General features: G+C 46.7%; 1 protein-coding gene across 2 annotated transcripts in view; it reads right to left on the reverse strand.

The window, feature by feature from the left end:
• The window catches only part of Glcci1 (glucocorticoid induced 1), a 72,438-nt gene extending 70,332 nt beyond the window's left edge, over window positions 1-2,106 (reverse strand). Inside the window, exon 1 of one of the 2 annotated variants that reach the window (XM_027389906.2) lies at window positions 1,741-2,106. The gene's annotated coding sequence lies outside the window, so the exon portion shown is untranslated. The remainder of the gene's footprint in view (window positions 1-1,740) is intronic. The other variant, XM_027389907.2, reaches the window with a different exon arrangement.
• Between the last annotated feature and the right edge of the window lie 6,865 nt (window positions 2,107-8,971).

Raw genomic sequence — 8,971 nt, forward strand, 5'->3', positions numbered from 1 at the left:
TGAGGGATGTAGAAAAACAAGTTGTACTATTATCTATGGTAAGATATTACTGTTTATCAACAAAAGGAAAGGAGGTACTAGGTGGCCATCATTATATTGTTGCAGCAATTGCCAAACTTCTCTAACTCTGCCCACAAAATCCTCTGCACACAATCTATAATTCTTACTTTTTTACATTGTTCCTTGAAAGAAAATCCCCAAACTCCATTAATGAACTGTTAAAGCTAAATCATTCAAAAACGACTATGACTGCTGCCTCCTTTTCTTTCTGTTACCTTTCATTTAACACAGCCCCAGAAAATGTGCAAGGGAGTTGCATATGGCATTAATCTGCTAGAAAATGGTGGACTTTTCTGTAAAATACAGCCAAAGATGTGTGTTCAGTTGTGGTCATTATTAGGGCGATCACGTTGCTTTCATTCATTCATTCAGGATTTGCTGGAGGATGTCAGTTTCTGCAGCAGCTGGCTTGACCTGGGGGAGTAGTGGGGGAGCAAATTCCTCCTGGTGCATACAGATTACAGGATGTATTTCTTGGTGCTCAAACACTTACTCCACTGCACTACATCCTATACAGGGGCTTACTTACCATCAAGTGGTCTGAAAGCAAGTGATTTAGCAACATGCTAATTACAGGTCTAAATTAAAGCAAAAAAAAAAACCTAAACTTTGATCTATCATATTGCAATCACTTTCTCCAATTCTAAATACCTTAGGACATCCATCTTAAACAAAAAATTCACATACCACATAGACATTGTATGGAGCTTGGGAATATTCACTTCTGAGTAGGTTTTTTGTTGTTGTTTTTCTTTCCCTACTCCGTATGATTCCTTCCTTCCACAAAGCAGCCGCAGCAACTGTAGCTCTAGGCTGGTATCTAAGAATATTAGGTACTAGACTCTCTCCCTTATGGCCTTTACGTCCCTGTTTTGCCTAATTTTCTTCTTCTCCCCCAGGAGTCAACTAGATCATGCACTACGTCCCTAGGCATAAACAAAACCAAACCCAAACAGAAAACAGTAAGGGGAGTCCATAGCATCCACCCACACTCACCCTTACCTTTGACACCTTACAAAAGAGAAACTTGAGAACCCTACACAGCTCAGCCGAACTGCTAAGTATTCTTAAAGATGGAAGGAAAAAGTAAACACACTTCACAAACAGGCTTTAAGAAATTCATCGTGAAAATCACCCTCCGGGCATAAGCCATTTGTAGTGTACTAGTAATCTATCTGATGCATGGCTATATTAAGTAGAGAGGGTGAAAACGCCTATACACTTCGAATGCACACTCAAAACTGTCTCTACACATGCAAGGGATAGTCTAACATCGTAACTAAGGCCACCAATCCTCCAAAACACAGAACAAGCAAAACAAGACTACAGACAAGTCAAGAACTTTGTGGGAAAGCACAAAGGCTGCAGAGATTCCTACTGCCACTTTATCCGCCGCTGGAGAGTTTGTGTGCGTGTTTAAGGCTTTCGCCCAGCAACTCCTTCTCCGGCTACGAGCACAGAAAGCTAAGGAGCTATTAAACCGAAACACCCTTCCCTGCAGGCTAGGGATGCAAGATTTAAAAAAAAAAAAAAAAAACCTGAGAGGGGTGGTGGTGAGGGTCAGATAAAAGTTGATTTCTCAGGTAGCTCCTCCAAGCCCTGCAGCGAGCGACCTCGGGGAGGAGGGGGACGGGTGCGGGGAGGGGGTGAGGTGAGATTCCCAAAGCCACTTTCACTCACACCTTCGGTAATGCACTAGCAAACAGAAGCCCGGAGAGGCTGAAGTTTCCACGCAGGGCACCGTCGGGGAGACGCAGCCCGGGAGGACGGGAGGGTTGGGCTCGCTACCTCTGCACACGGGCGAGCCGGGACTCCGTGTCTCAGGTGAGCTGCTCCTCCGCTGGCTCTCGGGGGACCGTCGCGGGCGGCCCTTGGCGCGAGGTGCCTGCTCGGCCGGGACAGCGGCCGGCGGTGGAGTCGGGCTAGACGGGCTGGGGCCGCGGGCCGCGCCGGACCCGGGGAGATGGCGAGCGTGCCGGCGGGCCGGCGGCGGCGGTGGCCGGGGCGTGGGGCTGTGCTGGCTGCCCCGCAGGAGCTGGTAGGGAAACGGTGCGCGCGGAGGGCTGCAACAGGCCGGCCGGTCCCGCAGCGGGCCAGCTCCCAGGCGGCCCGGCTTCCGCAGCGGCGGCGGCCACGGTCAGGCGGCGGCGCGGGGAGCCCGCCGTGCTGCGCCGCATGCCTCTGCGGCGCGGGGGTGAGGCCGGTCTGTGAAGGAACTGAGAGGACGCAGTGACATGGTTTGGCTTGCGGCGGGCGGGCGGGAGGGCGACCGCGAGCGAGCGGGGCGGTGCGAGGCGAGCAGGCGGGGCCGGGGCGAGCGCGGCGAGCGATGTGGGAAGGCCGGCGCGGCGAGTGCGTGCGATGTGTACGGGGGAGGAGCGCGCGAGGGGCGGAGCACGCGGGGGCTCCCCTTCCCGACTGCGCACCCCGCCGCCCGCCGAGGGGAGGGGACGCCGCGCACAGCACGGTCACAAACGAACAGGCCCAACCGCCCCGCGGGCGCTCGGCGGGGGACTGCTCACGGCCGGGGCCCGCGTCGCGCCCGTGGCGGCCGCCGGCCGCCGCCGCCGCCGCCGCCGCCCGGGCATCGCGCTGACAGGGCACTCGCCGGGTCCCCGCGACTCCTCAGCCCTCGCGGGAAGGAGCCCGCGCGAGAGGAGCCGGCGGCCGCGGGTAGCGCCGCGACTCTGGCCTCTGAGGGGAGAAGGGGGCCTCGAGGAGCCTCGCGCTGCGCGTAGCCCGCGCCGCCACCGCAAACGCCGCCACAGCCACCGCCGCCGCCGCCACCTCGACCCGCTTCTCACTCGGAATGGCAACTAATCCAGGGTCGGGCCCCGCCCCCGGCCCCGCCCCCGGCCCCGCCTCTGGGCGTTCCGGACCCCCAGGCTCCTGCTCCTGGGAGTGCTCCGATTGGCCGCGCCACCCTAGCCCCGGGAGTGCAGGCATTGGTTGTGCGGTCGGAGTGAGAGGAGACGGGGCCAATAACAGTACGGCGTTTCCGCCTTAGGGGCGGGGCGTGGGAGAGGAGGGGCTGCGCGCCCAGGGAGAGACGTCAGAGTTGACAGCCTCGGAGGTGAGCCGGGGACCGGCCAAGTGGGTCCCCGAGTGTCCTGCGCGTGCTCCGGCGCCCACCGGCACCCGCGCGCGTCCGTGAGAGGGCTGCCAGGGCTCCAGCTTCCCGCGCCGTCTGCCACCCGAGGCTGAGGACGCGGGAGGCAAAACTAAACTTGGCAGACACACCTGCATCCGGTATGATGTCTTAGCTACCGCTGAAGAAAGGAGGGACCCCCTAACCCCTTTGGTCTCAGCCATGTCTGCTAGTGCCTCGGTAGCCTTGTGAATCAAAACAACTTGGGAAGTAGCGTCGGAAGCTAAACTGAACAAAACGCACCTGCCACGACAGACAACCATTTGTAGTCACAGAGTGGGGTGGACAACATCAAATCCTGAATGGTAGATGACAACAAGAAATTTTACATCGTCGCATCATCAGATTCATTGATGCGGGGCACCTAGTTGACTATCCGGGAGCAGATGGTCTCTTGGAAGAAAAAAAAAAAATACCCGGGATAATGTAACAATTCCTTGTGCTGATTTCCATGTTGGGGGGGGCGTGTTTATTCTTCTACAAGGACAGTGAGAAGTATAAAGACTTTTTACATGGGAGTAAGGAAGTGTATAAAACCCTAGTCAAGACTACGTGAGGGTCTACATCAGATACCTACTATTAATTCCCACGAGAAAAAAAAACATTAAAGAAAATAAAGAAGAGGGAGGTCAGATTGGTCTGCTCCTAATATCTGCCCACATTGACAGGCTTCCTCTAATTCCAGTCACTAAATGGGTCAGTTTCACTCACAGGAGCCTACTTTCTCTGCTTCCCAAGTGATCAAAAAAACAAACAACAACAACTACAAAAAGCACACCAAATTCTTCTTTGGAAAAAAATCATGATGACTAATCAAAGTATAAAAAATAGCATCTAGTACTATATCCCACTAGATTAGTCATAGTTCCATGCTTTATGACATATTAAAATAATAGCTAACATTTACTAAACATTCACCACGTGCCAGCCACTGTTCTAAGGACATTACTATGTGTTAACTCATTCATTCTTCTTACAATCCACAAGGTATGTACTATTATTATCCCACTGTTTTCCCAGCTGGGGCACAAAGACACTAAATGTCTTGTCTGAGATTACTCAGCTAGTATGTGGGAAGCTGAGAGCTGAGACCAGAGGGACAGACTCAGGAGTCTGAAGAAGCCCTGTGCTTTAGTGTCTCACAATGTAAAATGTATGGTGTGGCCACACACATGATCAAGAGAATTTACAGGAGACCACAAATGTTACCTGTTAGATAATTTCCCATCAGTTCAAAAGAGATACTTGTTTTGTTTTGTTTTTCAAGATAGGGTTTCCCTGTGTAGCCATGGCTGTACTGGATCTTGCTCTGTAGACCAGGCTGGCCTCCTCAAACTCAGAGGTCTGCCTGCCTCTCTGCCCTTCTGCCCCTCTGCTCCTCTCTGCCTCTCTGCCTCTGCCTCCTTCCCGGGTGCTTGGATTAAAAGTGTGCACCCACCACCACCCGGCTCTAAAGAGATTTTATAAATGAAACCAACTCCCAGTTTTTGCTTTCTAGAACAGCATATATTTTAATTATATATAGAACAAAATGACCTTTTGAAATTTGTCATAATTGGCCTATTATATAGTTTTTACATCTAAAAGTTAATGGTTCCATATTAATTAAGAAGGTATAATCTTTAATGGTTAAAAACAATAAATGGCTTCTTTTGGTGTTTTCTTTTTCAGAATATCAAGAATAAGCTATTATACCAAGTTTATATTAAAATGTATAGTTTTAAAAATACTAGCAAATGTCTAAGTTGGTAATTCGATTACAGTATAGTTTCAATATAGAACTGTTATCTCTGATTCCCTCTTAAATCTGAGCATGGAACAACTTCAACCCATTAGATTACTATAATTCTAAATTCATACTGAGCCACAGTTTGCAATGATCAGTACTTCATTTGGATCTAAAACAAGATAGCTGGCCACAATTTTAGGTTTCCTGTCCATCTAACATAACAAACTTAAATTGGATCTAAAATCTAAATGAACTACAATATGACTTTTTAAACGCTGTTTTGTTGGCATTTAGTGCTGGAAATTGACCCCAAAGCCTTGCACAGGCTGGGCAAGCGCTGTGCCACTGAACCACGTCTGCAGATACTGTCTGCTCTTACAATACTATTTTCAGTTGCTGGTAACTCATCATGACCTATTTGGAATTCTAGTCACTTTCTCTTTATTCAAGAAACCATGGTTTCCTCTAAGAGCTTTATTTTCATGAAATAAGGAGGTCATACCTAAGGAATTCAAGTGAGCTCGAATGAATGCTTTCAAATGTCTGTTAAATGCTTGATACTTTATTCCTATTAAAGATGGTAATGAAATCCAGGAGAACATAGAAGCATAAGGAAAATATTCTTCTTAATAAGCTTACAGCCTGTAGCCACAGTGTGGGTCACAGGGTTTGAAGTCCACCAAAGCTAGCTGTAGCATAAAAGGGCCCAGTGCAGTTCCCTATTTGTTGAATGCTAGAGTGATGACCTCTGAAAAATATTACATAAGGCTTAATGTTAGTTATGAATCTGTTACTATGCTACACTGTCCTAAAGGAGAGAAAGCACAAGTTGGTAAGATTAGAAACACCTGTTGGCTCAGTGGGTAAAAGCACCTGTGTCGAACCTGACCACGTGAGTGTGATTTCCCAGAACCCACAGGGTAGAAGAAGAGGTTCAACTTGCCATAGTTATCTTCTGACCTACACACACACCACCACCGCCACCACCATCACCACCAAACACTGTGGCACATACGCAGCCCTCCGTCCAAACTAACAATGAGCACCTCTGTTCTCGGGTCTCATGCTTTGGATGTCTGTGGAACGACAGTTTGCAAATCTCAGGGCCATACATAGACTCACTTGATGCAGAAGAAAGCAGGACACCTCTGAGTACATGAGATAAACAATACGCTGCAATTCAGAGAGATAGAACAAGATGCAAAACTGTGCAGCATACGGAACTACCGAAACCACCTGCTGGGTTCTTTCTTCTACCCGTGTGTTTCAGGCTCAGTATCTTCCATAGTGTGAATAGATTTGTTCTCTAGAAGCCATGTTGAAATTTATCCCCACTGGGAGGTATTAAGAAGGTGGAAACTCAGAGCTGGGGAGATGGCCCAGCTGTTAAGAGCACTTGGTGGCTTTCTAGAGGACCCACAATGAATTCCCAGCACCCACATGCTAGCTCACAATTATCTGAAACCATCACCCTGTTCTGGCCTCTGAGGGCACCAGGCACACACATGCTACACAGATATACATGCAGGCAAAACACTTATAAAATTAAAAAATTAGAAGTGGGGGGTTTTGCTGTTGTTGTTTTTTGTTTGTTTGTTTTTAAGCATATGGAAACTTGAGACAGTAGGATAACTCCACGGATAAGGGAGCTTGCACATCAGGCCTCACAGCTAGAGTTCTGTCCCAGAAACACACATGGCAAAAGAGAGAAACAACTCCTAAAAATTGTCTTCTGACCTCCTCATGTGCACCATGACTGGGAAAACACACACACACACACACACACACACACACACACACACACACACACACACACCCCAAAATAAGAATATAAGAGTGTGGAAATTTAATCAGACTGTTGGCTTTAGAGATGAGGCCTTTAGAAGGTGACTGTGGTGTGTTAAGGACACTAGGGTGGAGCCCCCATGATTCAGTCTGCTGGCCTTATGAGAAGAGGAAGAGAGACTAGACATACATACACACAGGTTTCCTGTATCTTGGTCTACATTGCTCTGCATCACCAAAGGACACTGCCAACAAGAGACTATCAGCCGAAGACACACCGCCCCCCAACTTACACAACCTGAACAACGAGCCAGCTGAGACAATTTGCCAAATAAGCTGCTTCAGGGACTTTGTTATAGCAATGGAAAACAGACTGATATAGCACTCAAGACTCAGCCCAGTCCGAGCGGCAGTCCAGGCTGTGGGGATTAACAATGAGGTCCTTCGGGGAGAGGACACTGAACTTTATCTGCACCAATGTTCACCTTAAGCTGATTAACTTCTCTTGTAGTGGATCACTAAAAACAGCAACAAAGCCTTGTCTGGTTTGTAGCCCTGGCAAGATGCTTCAAGTAAAACTCTGCATTGTTTGTGATAGCCTACCTTTATAATGGGCGTTGCCTTCCTATAAATGTTCATACTTCACACTCGTTTTTATCAGTTTCTCCTCAAATATCACAACTCTCCTGGTTACCCTCTTTAGAATTGCAAGCGCCCCTTAGGCTTCCTCTGCTCTCTTATATTTTCCCAACATACCTATCACCATCCAATCCATTATATAATAAGTTCCCTTGTGTCTAGAATAAAAGTCATGAAGGTTTATTGGATTTATAACTGCTGAGTCTCCGCAATGCTCACGATGTGACAGATGACAATAAATACTTGTTCAATGGTGAGGAGAAAGCGGCAAATTTTCGTCACTGTTTGTCTCGTGACCTAAAAATTGTACCTTTCTAAAGGTAGTTGAAATTTACAGGAAAAAGAAAGGACAACAGAATTGACAGAGGAGAGAACAGCTGAGGAAGATAGTTAATGCATGACATCTACTGACTGGTAGGTGGCTCTAGCTTGTTTTATAATAGCTATTCCCAAGAGCCAGTATAAAGGAACTGAAAAATATTTAACTCTGTAGCATAGACCATCACCTGTAAGTTAGGAAAATTTTTGCTTTGTTTTTAAAGGAAACTCAGAAGAAATAATAGAAACCAAAATACATTTTATTTCTATCTGGTAATGTGACGAAATTTACAAGTATACAATGGTCCCTACAAGGAACCACAGGTTTTCTTAGCTTTCAACTCCATTAGCAACTCTGGTTGCCAAGTGTGAAGTTAATGGCACATCCCAAAGACAACACATAACTAGAGTTTTACCATTAAACTAAAAGATGGTATTATAGAAAGCTACACAGTAAAATAACCCAAGGTGGGACAAGGAAGTCAATATTCTCTTTCTGCACTGTGACATTGCTTCCGTTTAATTCCCAAATGCAGGATCTGTAACATATTAAAGCAATGGTAGTCATATGAAAGAAATCTGTTTTTATTATATTTTAGATTAACATATGCCTCTAATCTAATTTCTTCATCTATCAATGACTTTTTTTTTATAACCCAAGTGAGTGTGTTGAAGGATTGTTCTTAAAATGCAGTCTAACACTGGAGAATTAGCTCCTCAGGTAAGAGCACTTGCTTTTCAGACAGATGCAGGTTTGATAACCCACATGGCAGGCTCACAACCATCTAGAACTCCAGTTTCAGGGGATCCAATGCCATCTTGTCAACTCCATGTGCACCAGGCACACACATCATGCACATTGACATAGTCAGGCAAACACATCATATACATGAAATAATAAAAACAAAATGCGCTCAGTTCATCAGCAGTATCTGGCTAATAAAGTCTCTTTATTATTTCATTATTTTTTTATCTTTGGTAGCCTGCAGTTTTCACAGTGTCTACTTAGCATTCCATTTAAAAGGTTCATATTGATGTATCTAGTAAGCACATATGAAGGCTTAGCAATAACACTACACCAAGACATAGTAACTCTTCATGAAGTTACTCATTAAATATCCTTGAAGCGTCTGAATTCTCTTCTTCAGACTTCAGATTATTCCCATTCTCACACTTTGGTAAGTTTTGATCTATTTAGGAGTAAAAGGATATGCCTCCAAGATAAAAGAGATACAAATAAAGTATCATGGAAACCATGGGAGAGGAAAATTCCCTTTTATGGAAAAACGTTA

Source organism: Cricetulus griseus, assembly GCF_003668045.3.
Source record: "Cricetulus griseus strain 17A/GY chromosome 1 unlocalized genomic scaffold, alternate assembly CriGri-PICRH-1.0 chr1_0, whole genome shotgun sequence".
Classification (NCBI taxonomy): domain Eukaryota; kingdom Metazoa; phylum Chordata; class Mammalia; order Rodentia; family Cricetidae; genus Cricetulus; species Cricetulus griseus.